General features: G+C 43.0%; 1 long non-coding RNA gene across 1 annotated transcript; it reads right to left on the reverse strand.

The window, feature by feature from the left end:
- Positions 1-8,997: 8,997 nt before the first annotated feature.
- LOC141165112 (uncharacterized) lies at positions 8,998-14,102 on the reverse strand. Its single transcript, XR_012251060.1, has 3 exons — positions 13,957-14,102; positions 13,062-13,111; positions 8,998-9,037 (listed from the first exon to the last, which is right to left on the reverse strand). It is a non-coding gene; the product is annotated as an uncharacterized lncRNA (long non-coding RNA).
- Between the last annotated feature and the right edge of the window lie 1,637 nt (positions 14,103-15,739).

Raw genomic sequence — 15,739 nt, forward strand, 5'->3', positions numbered from 1 at the left:
GAAGACTGGGCTCAGTATGTAGTGGGGCAGGGAGAAGAGGCAGCTTGAGGAGGGACAGTGTGGAGATTATATTTCATAATTGAGGAAGTTGTGGTAGGTATAATTCATAAGAGAGGACAGTGTGGTGTTTTAGTGTATAAAGGAACGGTGTGACCGTCATAGGGCAGGCAGTGTGGTATGGGGGATGGTGTGGGAATATTTTATAGAAAATAATAGTGTTGAAACCATGTAACATAAGAGGGACAGTGTGGGGCTCATTTTTTTTGTGCAGGGAGCACATATAGGAGCAGTTGTTTTTTTTTTTGAGGACATGGCCTAGGGCTTGTTTAGGGCACAGCTTGGATTGTTATTTTTATTCAGGCGCCATTAGAATCACCCTGTTATTTTTAAGCGCACTGTGTCAGGATGTGCTGCAGAAGACCAGAGTCAGGACCCATAAGATACCTATCTAAGGTGCATTTACATTGGCCAGTTGCAGCCTTTAAACGTGATCTTCAATATGAAGCCGATCGTCAGTAGCGTAATAGCCTGTTTAGACTGGATGTGGTCTCACTTTCATGTACACAGAAAGATCGTTAACATGATTGTCCAGTCCACATAGAAAAAGCATTGTTCTCAGCAGCACATGTATACACAGAACAATGTGCTACTGAGAACGATGATATTTAAAGAGTTTTTCACCCCCAAATGCCAATTAAAAGGCATACACATTTATATAGAGGATGTAGCCCCTATAAGAATTATACCAGGCATAAACAACTTAACTAGCTTAAAGGGAACCTGACAGCTAATTCATGCTACCGTGGGCAGCATGTATCAGCTACTGGCTGTAGTATCTCAGCCATGTATGTTTGTCTTTGAAGCGCTGCGGTATTTCAGGGAAAAACATACTTTTAATCGCAGCATGAAAGTGACCCGAAACACACACTGGTGTCCTTAGACAGCTTTTTGGTCTTGGCCATGGTGGAGAGGTTGGAGGGTGGTTGAGTGTGTAGGCAGGTGTCTTTTATACAGGTAACGAGTTCAAACATGAGCAATTACTGCAGGTAATGAGTGCACAGTAGGAGGGCTTCTTAAAGAAAAACTAACAGGTCTGTGAGAGCCAGAATTCTTGTTGGTTTGTAGGTGATCAAATACTTATTTCATGGAATAAAATGCAATTTAATTATTTAAAAATCATACAATATGATGTTCTGTTTTTTATTTTTTTATTTTTAGATACTGTCTCTCACAGTTGAAGTGTACCTGCAATAAAAATTACAGACCTCTCCATTCTTTGTAGGTGGGAAAACTTGTAAAATCGGCAGTGTATCAAATACTTAATTTCCCCACTCTATGAGACACTGAGGCTGATGCATATACATCATTTAGGATACACTGGGGCTAGTGCATATACATCACATAGGAGACTCTGGGGCTGGTGTATATAGATCACAGGATACACTGTGCCTGGAGCATATACATCACACAGGAGACACTGGGGCAGGAGCATATACAGTACATCACATAGGAGAAACTGGGGCCATAACATACACATTGTATAGGAGACACTGATGCTGGTGCATATACATCACATATGAAACATTGGGACTGGTGTATAGTACAGACCAAAAGTTTGGACACACCTAATTTAAAGATTTTTCTGTATTTTCATGACTATGAAAATTGTACATTCACACTGAAGGCATCAAAACTATGAATTAACATGTGGAATTATATACTTAACAAAAAAGTGTGAAACAACTGAAAATATGTCCTATATTCTAGATTCTTCAAAGTAGCCACCTTTTGCTTTGATGACTGCTTTGCACACTCTTGGCATTCTCTTGATGAGCTTCAAGAGGTAGTCACCGGAAATGGTCTTCCAACAATCTTGAAGGAGTTCCCAGAGATGCTTAGCATTTGTTGGCCCTTTTGCCTTCGCTCTGCGGTCCAGCTCACCCCAAACCATCTTGATTGGGTTCAGGTCTGGTGACTGTGGAGGCCAGTTCATCTGGCGTAGCACCCCATCACTCTCCTTCTTGATCAAATAGCCCTTACACAGCCTGGATGTGTGTTTGGGGTCATTGTCCTGTTGAAAAATAAATGATGGTCCAACTAAACGCAAACCGGATGGTATAGCATGCCGCTGCAAGATGCTGTGGTAGCCATGCTGGTTCAGTATGCCTTCAATTTTGAATAAATCCCCAACAGTGTCACCAGCAAAGCACCCCCACACGCTCATAACACATCCTCCTCCTCCTTGCTTCACGGTGGGAACCAGGCATGTAGAGTCCATCCGTTCACCTTTTCTGCGTCGCACAAAGACACGGTGGTTGGAACCAAAGATCTCAAATTTGGACTCATCAGACCAAAGCACAATTTCCACTGGTCTAATGTCCATTCCTTGTGTTCTTTAGCACAAACAAGTCTCTTCTGCTTGTTACCTGTCCTTAGCAGTGGTTTCCTAGCAGCTATTTTACCATGAAGGCCTGCTGCACAAAGTCTCCTCTTAACAGTTGTTGAAGAGATGTGTCTGCTGCTAGAACTGTGTGGCATTGACCTGTTCTCTAATCTGAGCTGCTGTTAACCTGCGATTTCTGAGGCTGGTGACTCGGATAAAGTTATCCTCAGAAGCAGAGGTGACTCTTGGTTTTCCTTTCCTGGGGCGGTCCTCATGTGAGCCAGTTTCTTTGTAGCACTTGATGGTTTTTCAACTGTACTTGGGGACACTTTTAAAGTTTTCCCAATTTTTCGCACTGATTGACCTTCATTTCTTAAAGTAATGATGGCCACTCGTTTTTCTTTACTTAGAATTTGTATTATGGCAAGAAAAAAGCAGCAAACAGTCTGTTCAGTAGGACTATCAGCTGTGTATCCACCATACTTCTGCACAACACAACTGATGGTCCCAACCCCATTTATAAGGCAAGAAATCCCACTTATTAAACCTGACAGGGCACACCTGTGAAGTGAAAACCATTTCCGGTGACTACCTCTTGAAGCTCATCAAGAGAATGCCAAGAGTGTGCAAAGCAGTCATCAAAGCAAAAGGTGGCTACTTTGAAGAACCTAGAATATAAGACATATTTTCAGTTGTTTCACACTTTTTTGTTAAGTATATAATTCCACATGTGTTAATTCATAGTTTTGATGCCTTCAGTGTGAATGCACAATTTTCAGTCATGAAAATACAGAAAAATCTTTAAATGAGAAGGTGTGTCCAAACTTTTGGTCTGTACTGTATATACAACACGGTGATATGAAGTTTCGCCCCCAGCAGTTCGCCCCCAGGTACATTTCGCCCCTATCATTTCACCCCCAGGAAGATTCGCCCACGCACGTTTCGCCCCCAGTGAATTGCTGTGAAAGCTGACTGATTTTTTTGTGCTCGTACACCTCTTTGTAGAGATTTTAGACACTGCTATATTCTGATGTAAAGATGGAATAAAAGCTAGTCTAAGGCTGAGTTCACACGATGCGTATTTAATGCGTTTCCGCGGCGTTTTTGCAGTTGCGGAAATGCATTAAAAACGCATGGTAGAAGGGCAGCAATGTTCCCCAATTGAAATCCGCATGTGCTGTGCCCATGATGCGGATTTTTCCGCAGCGTAAACGCTGCGCTCAAAAATCCGCAGCATGTCAATTAATTTTGCGGAAACGCGGCGTTTTCGCCGCCATTGACTTGCATTAGAACGCGCCAATTCCGCAAGACTGCATCTGTACTTGCGTTATTGGCGCGTTCTAATGTGCGGATGGTACCCGGGTGTGGAGGAGAGGAGAGTCTCATCCACACCCAGGTACCATTAAAAAAGCTGTAAAAAAAGAATAAAATAAAAAATAAATGTATATTTACCTTCTGTCGGCCCGCGCACCGCTCCTTCTTGGTTCCCGGCACTTGCAGTGAGTTGTAGGACCTGCGCTGACGTCAGAGTCATGTGACGGGTCACGTGACGCTGACGTCGGCAGGTCTTTCAATTCAAAGTTGCCGGCAGCCGGGAGAACGGAGTGGGCAGGACAGCGCGGGCCATCGGAGGGTAAGTATACATTTATTTTTTATTTTTACCATTCTCTCGGGTCACACTATATAAATCCATGCTGGTTGCATGGATTTATACAGTGTGACCTAGTTGTCAAGCACTTTCCAGGTGATGCTAAAATCGCCTGGAAAGCGCTTGTCAATCCACATGCGGAAACGCATGTGAATCCGCATGTATTCCGCAGGAAAAACGCATGCACAATCTGCATGCATTTTTTCTGCCAGGGAGATGCAGAAATGATGCAGAAAGTTTCTGCTTCATTTCTGCATCGTGTGCACATACCCTAATGCAACTTGCAGGACACCTGACATGCAAATTGTTACATCTGCAACAAAACTTGCAAAAAAGCAGGTCAGTGCTGGGTCAGGTAAAAGTTCACAAAATGTTTAGATTTCAGGATATGTGCACACGATGCAGAAATGCTCAGGATTTTTTCCTGAGCATTTCTGCATCTCCCTGGCAGGAAAAAACGCATGCGGATTGTACATGCGGTTTCCTGCCAGGGACATGCGGAAATTAAGCGTTCTTCACTTTCATTTCCGCATGCGGGTTGACAAGCGCTTCACAAGCGATTTTAGCATCACTTGGAAAGTGCTTGTCAACTTCACACTATATAAATCCATGCAACCGGAATGGATTTATATAGTGTGTGAATGTCAAAAAATAAAAAATAAATATATACTTTACCCTCTGATGGCCCCCGGTGTCCTGCTTCGCTCGGTCCCGGCTACCGGCAGTGAAGACTGAAGGACCTGCCGACGTCAGCGTCACGTGACCCGTCACATGACTCTGACGTCAGCGAAGGTCCTTCTTCATTCAACCGCGAAGTGCGGGGAACCAAGCAGGAGCGCTGCGCGGGCCGTCAGAAGGTGAGTATGTATATATTTTTTATTTTATTCTTTTTTTTTTAATGGTACCTGGGTCTGGATAAGAGTCCTCTCATCCACACCCGGGTACGATCCGCACATTAGACCGCATGAAAAGCGCATCAACATATACAGTGATGCGGATTCCATGCGGTCTAATGCAAGTCAATGGCGCCAAAAAAGCAGCGTTTCCGCAAAATTAATTGACATGCTGCGGATTTTTGAGCGCAGCGTTTACGCTGCGGAAAAATCCGCATCATGGGCACAGCACATGCGGATTTCAATTGGGGAACATTGCTGCCCTTCTACCATGCGTTTTTCATGCGTTTCCGCGGCGTTTACGCAACTGCAAAAACACCGCGGAAACACATTAAAAACGCATCGTGTGAACTCAGCCTTAGAGTGGTTTACATTCCCCACATAAATCAGGCCTCATTCACACTACATTTTTTGAATGTTTTTGTAACACAAAAGCGTTTTAGAAACGTTTTGGAAAATGTCTTGTTAAAATTGCGGGCAAAATGCTCTGACACTATAATGCAATCAGTTGTGAGGTTTACAGATGGAAACAGTTGATCTAACATGTCACAAAAGTGCAGCACTCTGTACAGTACTTTGGTGACATGTGGATTGATGACGGACGGGAATTTATGAACCACAAGGACAAACTGGCGAAACATCCAAACACAAAATTCTGGGGGCAAAACAGGGTACAAACATCCAGGGGCGAACTGGGGGCAATATGTGCGGGGGTGAAATGTGCGGGGGTGAAATGTGCGGGGGTGAAACATCCTGGGGGCGAAATGTGCGGGGGCAAAATGTACCCAGAGGTGAATTTCTGGGGGCGAAACATCCAATTCCCATACAACACATAGGAGACATTGGGACAGATGAGCAAAAAGGCATTAAGAGCGGAATGAGAGGGGCACTCACCACTGGTACGTGATAAAAGTAGCACTTTATTGTGGTTCAACCACAATAAAGTGCTGCTTTTTTCACATAGTTCATAGTTTTGATGCCTTCAGTGTGAATGTACAATTTTTATAGTCAAGAAAATACAGAAAAATCTTTAAATGAGGTGTGTCCAAACTTTTGGTCTGTACTGTACATTACATAGTTGACACTGGGACTGGAGCATATACATCACATAGGAGTCACTGGGACAGATGTATATACATCACATGGGAGACACTGGGGATGAAGCATATACAGTTATATGAAAAAGTTTGGGCACCCCTATTAATCTTAAGCTTATTGTTTTATAAAAATTGGTGTTTTTGCAACAGCTATTTCAGTTTGATATATGTAATAACTGTTGGACACAGTAATGTTTCTGCCTTGAAATTAGGTTTATTGTACTAACAGAAAATGTGCAATCTGCATTCAAACAAAATTTGACAGGTGCATAAGTATGGGCACCCTTATCATTTTCTTGTTTTAAATACTCCTACCTACTTTTTACTGATTTACTAAAGCACTTTTTTTGATTTTGTAACCTTATTGAGCTTTGAACTTCATAGCCAGGTGTATGCAATCATGAGAAAAGCTACTTAAAGTGGTCACTTGCAAGTTGTTCTCCTGTTTGAATCTCCTCTGAAGAGTGGCATCATGGGCTCCTCCAAACAACTGTCAAATGATCTGAAAACAAAGATTATTCAACATAGTTGTTCAGGAGAAGGATACAAAAAGCTGTCTCAGAGATTTAACCTGTCAGTTTCCACTGTGAGGAACATAGTAAGGAAATGGAAGAACACAGGGACAGTTCTTATTAAGGCCAGAAGTGGCAGGCCAAGAAAAACATCAGAAAGGCAGAGAAGAAGAATGGTGAGATCAGTCCAGGACAATCCTCAGACCACCTCCAGAGAGCTGCAGCATCAACTTGCTGCAGATGGTGTCACTGTGCATCGGTCAACTATACAACGCACTTTGCACAAGGAGAAGCTGTATGGGAGAGTGATGCGAAAGAAGCCGTTTCTGCAAGCACGCCACAAATAGAGTCGGCTGAGGTATGCAAAAGCACATTTGGAGAAGCCAATTTCTTTTTGGAAGAAGGTCCTGTGGACTGATGAAACCAAGATTGAGTTGTTTGTGGTCATACAAAAAGGCGTTATGCATGGCGGCAAAAAAACACAGCATTCCAAGAAAAACACTTGCTACCCACAGTAAAATTTGGTGGAGGTTCCATCATGCTTTGGGGCTGTGTGGCCAATGCCGGCACCGGGAATCTTGTTAAAGTTGAGGGACGCATGGATTCCACTCAGTATCAGCAGATTCTTGACAATAATGTTCAAGAATCAGTGATAAAGTTGAAGTTACACAGGGGATGGATCTTTCAGCAAGACAATGATCCAAAACACCGCTCCAAATCTACTCAGGCATTCATGCAGAGGAACAATTACAATGTTCTGGAATGGCCATCCCAGTCCCCAGACCTGAATATCATTGAACATCTGTGGGATCATTTGAAGAGGGCTGTCCATGCTCGGCGACCATCAAACGTAACTGAACTGGAATTGTTTTGTAAAGAGGAATGGTCAAAAATACCTTCATCCAGGATCTCATTAAAAGCTACAGGAAGCGACTAGAGGCTGTTATTTTTTCAAAAGGAGGATCTACTAAATATTAATGTCACTTTTCTGGTGAGGTGCCCATACTTATGCACCTGTCAAATTTTGTTTGAATGCATATTGCACATTTTCTGTTAGTACAATAAACCTCATTTCAAGGAAGAAACATTACTGTGTCCAACAGTTATTACATATATCAAACTGAAATAGCTGCTGCAAAAACACCAATTTTTATAAAACAATAAGCTTAAGATTAATATGGGTGCCCAAACTTTTTCATATAACTGTACATAACATAGCTAACACTAAGGCTGGTGCATATACATCACATAGCAAGCACTGGGCTGGAGCATATACATCACATAGGTGACAATTGGACTGGAGCATATACATCTCGTAGGAGACACTGGGGCTAGAGCACATACATCACATAGCAGACACTGAAACTCCTGCCTAACAAGGGACAGAAGTGCAGAGCGCGCTGACTCCGCCTGCAAAAATATCATGAAACTAGCACTGGCCAGCATCAGGATGTAATCCTTCATTGCATGAGCCGCAGTGTTCCAATTAATGGAAACTATTGGCCGCAGGGAGAATAAAACTTAATTTTCTCCTTGTGGCCGTTGCTCTAGTACACCAGTCGGATATGATTGAAATGCTATTTACCTGCAGATTACCACAATGCTTCGAGGTGAATAGAGTTTCTGTGACTGACAGGTTCCCTTTTATGCATCTCAGTATTTCACTACTATTTGTATTGTGATTTCATCTTGTTGGGCAAACCAATATAGAATGAAAATACAAAAGGGCCGATCTGAGGTGTCAAATTTATAGATGGTTCCTGCTAAAATCTCAGATGCATGGCATCATAAAAGAAAAAGAATATTAATGCCATTTAAAAGTCAAGTATTTTACCATTCTGTCATCGTTCCATGTTTAATTTTAATGCTGACGTCAAGACTAATTGTAGGCTTGCCTTGCGCCCCGGGTTGTTGCCTAATTTTTACTCATAGACTGAAAGCCTATATTGTATATTACCTTGTTTTATTCCCAATTTACCCGAACAATAAATTTTTATTTTATGTGTGGTAGATTGCCTTTAGGAGATTATCATTTGTCATTACAGCAATGCTAGGTTATACATTTTCAGCAATTCACATTTTTTGACAATTCTCCACAAGGAGATCCAGTTAAAACCAAAGAAATGAATATTCTATTCCTAAAAAAATACTTTAAAATTCAATTGTTTCTGATCTAATTTACAATGTAAACTGGGCATTAATATTAACAGTTCATTTCTAGAACATTGATGTTATTATATGGCACCAAGTGGTCATTGTAGATTTTGGTGGAAATTACTTCTTCTTCTTTCCTTTCTTCCCTTTCTTTTTGGAGCACCAGACCAGCTAAATCCACGAAATTCCAAGCAGTCCACTGCATTATGGGAGATGTAGTAGGCAATCAGCATGGCGGCTGGACTAAGGATGTCCACTTCAGGTTTAGGTTCCTTACTCTTCTTTGACTTTTTTGACTTCTTTCCTTTGCGGGACTTTGAAGAGCCCTTGGATTTGGCACTTTTTGTGGGCTGAAAACATACAAATTACTTCAGTATAAAATGAAGGCTAACATTAACTATTATAGCATTTTGGCAAATGATAGGACAGGCAGCTTACCTCCACTTATAACAAAAGGGGCAGGTGTTAAGATTTAACATGATAACCCCACCCCCCTAAGAGCCTCAGGGACCCCATACTCATTAGGCTAGGCTCACACGTCCAGTGGCCGTCAGTTAGAACAGATCCAGCAGCAATCAGTTGACAAAAGACTTAGTTCTGATGGATTATTACTGGACATGTGAACTTGGCCCTAGATGATCGGCCAATCTAGCAGAAATTAGAGGGTTTACATGACATTAATGTAATGTAGAAGGCTGGCCATACACTTTACTTGGCTGTGGGTTGACAGATGCTTCAGCTAATCATTCGGCTGAAAGCCATCTTAGACGACTCCCCCATACACAGCAGCACTCGTTTGCCTGAGCTTTCCTGGGTTCTTTATGAGAAAGCCGCCCGCTAACACATCTGCTAGTGACTTTTCTCCAGAAGAACCATGCAGTTGACAATTCAAAATTAAACATGCGAGATCTACATCTCTCCCAACCAACAATTGGCCGGCACCCCCATACACATTAGTCAGTCGGCTGAAGCCGTTGATATCAACGAACTTGGTCGACATTACCCTTATATGTATGGGAGCATTAAAGGGGTACTCCCTCCAAGATCCCAATATGTAGTAAGTGTAATAATAATAATAATAGCAAAAGGTTCTTCTGATAAGCTATGTCACTTACCCCATGTGCAGGGCATTGCAGTAGCTTTGGAATCCATGGTTACGACAACTAACTAACTGTCACTATATGAGTGGTTGTAACCATAGAGAGAGACCGGCCAGAATGCCTCTCTGAGAAGAGTCTGCACAGGCCACGTGCAGAGAACCGTAAGTATAACTGGTTGCTATGGACAATAGCTGTTTTGTTTGTCCGAACTGGGACTAGCTCAGCCCTGTATGAGTAGCCAAGATCTGTTCTGTTCTGTTTAGTTAGCACCTGGACAAGGCTAGGGATTTATATTTGAGTTTGTTTTTGTGCTGTACAACCCATGGAAAGCAACAAAAACTGCATGTGTTTGGAACAAAACTGCATTGCCTGTGTGAACGCTACCAAATGCATTATGCCTGCCAGAGATGGAAACCCATGGATATCTAAGCTACTGCAATGTCCTGTACATGGGGTAAGTGACATCGTTTATCAAAAGAACTATACTACATTTCTAATTGGAGGTATTTGCTAATATTGTTATTACACCTTCTACATAATGGAATAGGATCATGTGGATAGGAATACACCTTTAAGGACAGCTTTACCTGGATAACAAGAACCTCTTTTATTATTTTTTACATGTCCAAACCATCCATTGTTTACAAGGCAATTTAGGCCAAAATAGTTAATGGGTTCCCTTCTTTATCACCATGTTCTATAAGACCTTTTTTAGGTGGTCAATCATTTCTATGCAATTAAACAGTTAAAGTGTTAGATATTTTATCACTGGATATTAAGAGTCTTATCTGATAATAAAGGAAATCAAGACAGAAGATACGTGTTCTTGTAGACTTTACTGAAATGCTATATTCACAAATGACGAAAAGACTTGTTATTACTAGGAGTCCGTGGGATGTTATGTTGGACAAGAGGGGAAGATATTTGAGTATGTTTGCTGTCCATACATCTAGTTCCTAGATTGACTGACTGATTTTGTTAAATAATGGAGTTTATGTTGCCATAAAATATCTTAAAGGAGTTGTTCACTACTGGTAAACTTTTTGAAAATAGGCCTATTGTGGCGCTGATATAGACAATCGTACCAGCCGTAACCCTGCTTCTCCTTGTACTGCTGCAGTTGCCACTGCCAAGTTCCAGGCTTGCTGTTATGGTGAAAGCTGTCAGATGTGCACTGTGGCCAATCAGTGGCCACTATTTGGCTGAAGATGCCATGTTCCATCCAAGTTGGAAAAGAGAGCTATGGGACTGTTTCTTCCGGCTCAGACGGAACATGACGTTGTAGCCATTCATTTATCACCTGCTTTTTTTTAACCCCATTACAGGCCCATTTTTAAAATGTTTAATAAAAGTGGACAACACCATTAAAATAAAATATCCTATCTGGGACTTTGAATTAAATTGACGGTCTGTTAGTTGGCGGTCTGACCCTGGACACCCCCTCAAATCAGCTCCAAAGAGCCACATTTCCATCATAGCTTACCAGGGATAGTTCTGTACTTTTAGTAGTGGCTGTGCCCAATATTACAACTCACTACAGCACTATGCCATTTAAAGGGAATCTGTCACAGGTTTTTGCTATCTCATCTGAGAGCAGCGTAATGTAGGCAAGAGAAGCTGAATCCAACGATGTGTTACTTAGAGCACTGAGTGCAGCCGTTCTGACACAATCAAAGCTTTTAGATTTAGAACCCGCAGAGGCGCCTGTTTGAGCGCAAAACAGCTGTTGTCTGTTCCTTCTTCCCAGCTCCCCCTGCTTGTTTGTCCCACCACATAAAATAAAGGACATATATTTTTATGGCATGGTGAGTGCTGCTTTTCTTTTTTTTACGATATATTTGAACATTACAGCACGGCATAGCACCACCGCAAGCCTTTAGCGCGGTACCTGGCCCAAGTTACAGGTGTATGTTTATACCTTTGTTAGTTTCGTGCCAATTTTCTTTTTTTACAAAGCTTTTAGATTTAGAATGCAGCAGAGCTGAGAAAGCTAACCCTGCCCACACCAGGCTCTCAGTGTACATAGACAGTGAGCTGCTTATCACAGGGGGAGAGGGCGTTGCTGAACTAGTGTAGTTCAGCAGTGTTAATCTCTTAGTGATAAATCCTTCACAGTTAATAAACAACAGTATGCACTTTGACAAGTGAGTGACACATCCCTGAATTCTGTGTTTCAGCCTCTATTTCCTACGGTCTTCACATTACATAGCAAAAATCTGCTGACAGATTCCGTTAAAGCGCACCTGTCAGCAGGATTGTGCTTAGTAAACTACATACACTGTCAGGTGGGAGCCTTTACACTGAGTAAAATAATACCTTTGTTGATGAAACCTGTCCAGCGGTTCTTTTATAATCTTTATTTTCAGTTCTGCCATAATGATATTCTCGTGCTTCAGGGTGGGACTTTAGGGAGGGGCTGTAGCTGGTGCTCTCATTATGTATGCCTATCTCTGGCCTCTGACAGGTCACTGTGCTTTCAGTCACCTGCCTACTATTATAAAAACTGCGTGTGTAATTTCTGTGGCAAGTGAAAATTTACATCCTTCAAAATGGCAGCCAGCGCATGCGCAGTAGCATCTTTCGGTTGCCGAGATATGCTACTGCGCACGCATGGGCGCCATTTTGCTTTTGGAAAAAGAATTTGGATGCAGAAATATGGCACCGCGCATGTGAAGTAGCATCTCTCAGCAATCGAGAAATACTACTGCGCAAGTGTGGGCGGCGGGGACTATACTTCTGCAGGCAAGTTTCTTTCTCCTCTAGCAAAATGATGCCTGCGCGTGCGCAGTAGCATCTCCCGGCAACGGAAAGATACTACTGCGCATGCGCGGGCGGTGGCAGCCATTTTGGGGATGTAAATTTTCACTTTGCCACAGAAATTACACAGGCAATATTTATAATAGTAGGCAGGTGACTGAAAGCACAGTGACCTGTCAAAGCCAGAGATGGGAATACATAATGAGAGCACCAGCTACAGAGCCCCTCACTAAAGTCCTGCTAAGAGCACAAGCATATCATTATGGCAGAAATGAAAACAAAGATTGTTTTATAATCACTGGACGAATTTCATCAACAAAGGTATCATTTTACTCAGTGTAACGGCGCCCACCTCACAGTGTATGTAGTTTACTAAGCACAATCCTGCTGACAGGAGCGCTTTAAGTAATAAGGTACCACAGCTGCACAGATGTGGTATTGGTGAGCTATCCCAAGGAGCAACTTAGTATGGGTACAGTAGTAAAATTAGTAAATAAGAAAAAACTTGTCTTATTACCATTTTTGTTAGTAGAGAGGTGGCTATCTTTCCATAATATCACATATTACCTATAGAAAAAAGCAGAAAAAAAGAACAAATTAGTGCAAAACTGATTCAAGACCTGAGTATTTCTATATTAAAGAGGACCTGTCACCTCCCGTAAGTAAGTGTGAGAGTTTGTGTATTATTATTTTTTTTTTAACCTGGTGTAAATGCTGCTGTTGTCCTGTTGCTAAGATATGGCCCCCTATTCCTTGTATATAAATCTAGTCTTGTTAGCCAAGTGGGTGTGGTCCCCACCTTTTATCTGTGTGTATCTACAAGACGACATTGCCTTTTTGGCTACAAAGTCTAGATTTACAGCATTTACACCAGGTAAAACAACACATATTTATGGGGAGTGACAGGTCCTGATTAGAATAATAGCAGCAGTGATATTGTATGGAAATATCCTGAGATCTGTGCTATAGAGAGAAATGATGAGTGGGGATATGGTGCAGCAGAAACCCTAGAAGTAAACCACTACAGGCCATTCGCAGACTGCCTCCTTATCTGCTGCTGTTCTCCTCTCACCCACCTAGTGACACAACGCCTATGGCGGTGGCCTCACGTGACTATGGCGGCCACCGTGCCATTATCAGCTGTCATGTCACGCAACATCATCATGGACGTGATGTCATCACTTTGCTTTATAATAGAAAGATTTTTCTTTTCCTATAAACTATTGATGGAAGGGAATTTCCATCTTGAAGGCTTATTTCTGGGAGCCCCAATAACCCGTCCCCTAGTAATGATAGTGATGCCTGCAGCCACCATGTCATCCTTATAAGAGCTCATGTGCACTGGCAGGAGGCGCCTCCGGGCTGCTGGCGGCCACACATGGATGGCTGCCCGTAGGATACTGTGCGCTCACCGGGCAGCGCTGTCCCCGGGGCTCTCCGGTGGTTTGATGACTGCACCGCCTGCCTCCTAGCTGTATACTATAGCATCGTTGCCTTGACTACGAAGGCAGCTCAGCGTGGAACGGTTGCCGTGGTGACAAGGAATCCCGCCTACCGCCTACCCGGATACAGGTGTCACGTGCCAGGAGCCAGGTGGGCGGGGCTTTACATTCGGCAGTTGTGTTGTGGTGGTCACCGATCGGGTTGTGAGGCTCTGATCTGAATGAAAGGTCCGGGCCGCAGTCTCCACCCGTGCGGATGACAGGAGGCGGCCATGTTCACACAGAGGCTTTAAAGGAATTGTCCACCTTTGGGGTCAATTTCATTTTTTTTCCTTAGTTGCTTGTATTTTAGGTTAAAATCATTTTTGCAATTAGGTTTTATTAAAACAGTTCTGCTTTTTCAGGCTCTTTGCTTCCCGCACATTCAACTTTGTTGCCAGAAATCTGCTACATTCAGAAAAGACATAAAAGAGGGTTACATAGACCCTATCAGACGACCACAGGGGGCTGCCAGACGGACCCTCAGATAACTCATCCAGACCCTATCAGACCACCATAGCAGACTGCCAGAGAGACCCTCAGATATCTCATCCCGACCCTAGCGGACCCCCAGACAGACCCTCAGATAACTCATCCAGACCCTATCAGACCACCATAGCAGACCGCTAGACAGAACCTCAGATAACTCATCCCGACCCTAGCGGACCGCCAGACAGACCCTCAGATAACTCATCCCGACCCTATCAGACCACCATAGCGGACCGCCAGACAGACCCTCAGATATCTCATCCCGACCCTATCAGACCACCATAGCAGGCCGCCAGACGGAACCTCAGATATCTCATCCCGACCCTATCAGACCACCAGAGCGGACTGCCAGATGGAACCTCAGATATCTCATCCCGACCCAATCAGACCACCATAGCAGGCTGTCAGATGGAACCTCAGATATCTCATCCCGACCCTATCAGACCACCATAGCGGACTGCCAGACGGACCCTCCGATAACTCATCCCGACCCTATCAGACCACCATAGCGGACCCTCAGATAACTCATCCGGACCCTATCAGATCCCCAGAGCGGGCTGCCAGACGGACCCTCAGATAACTCATCCCGACCCTATCAGACCACCATAGCGGACCCTCAGATAACTCATCCCGACCCTATCAGATCCCCAGAGCGGGCTGCCAGACGGACCCTCAGATAACTCATCCCGATCCTATTGAACCACCATAGCGGGCTGCCAGACAGACGCAGATAACTCATCCCGCAGTTAGATGGTGCAAATATTTTAATGAAAGTCAATTGAAAAAAGATTTTTCGCCCTAAATACATGCATTTATATAATTGACCTTAGAGGTGGACATCCTCTTTCATTGTTGAATATATCCATGTAAAAAAAAAAAGACAGTGTGAACATGTGATAGAGGTGCGTTCACAGAGGGTGTTTTGACATAAAAAAATGATTCAAATATTCTTTGATGTGAATTATGAAGTAGATTCGCTTCACAGTGCACAAAATCCACGCTGTGTGAACACCCTCCTAGATAGGCAGTTTGCCCTGCTGTTCGTACTGTTGTGGACTGTAGATTTAAAAAATAAAAATGTTATTCTACCATTCTCGTCTAAATTGGACTTTTCCATATACGGCCCGCAGTATACTGCAGTATAAAGTAGTGTTCAAAATAACAGCAGTCCAATATGACTAACCAGATTAATCACTGTTTGGTATAAATTATATTACCACATGTT

This window comes from Phyllobates terribilis, unplaced genomic scaffold, assembly GCF_046119375.1.
Source record: "Phyllobates terribilis strain yellow unplaced genomic scaffold, ASM4611937v1 Scaffold_11__3_contigs__length_659146591, whole genome shotgun sequence".
NCBI classification, from domain to species: Eukaryota; Metazoa; Chordata; class Amphibia; order Anura; family Dendrobatidae; genus Phyllobates; species Phyllobates terribilis.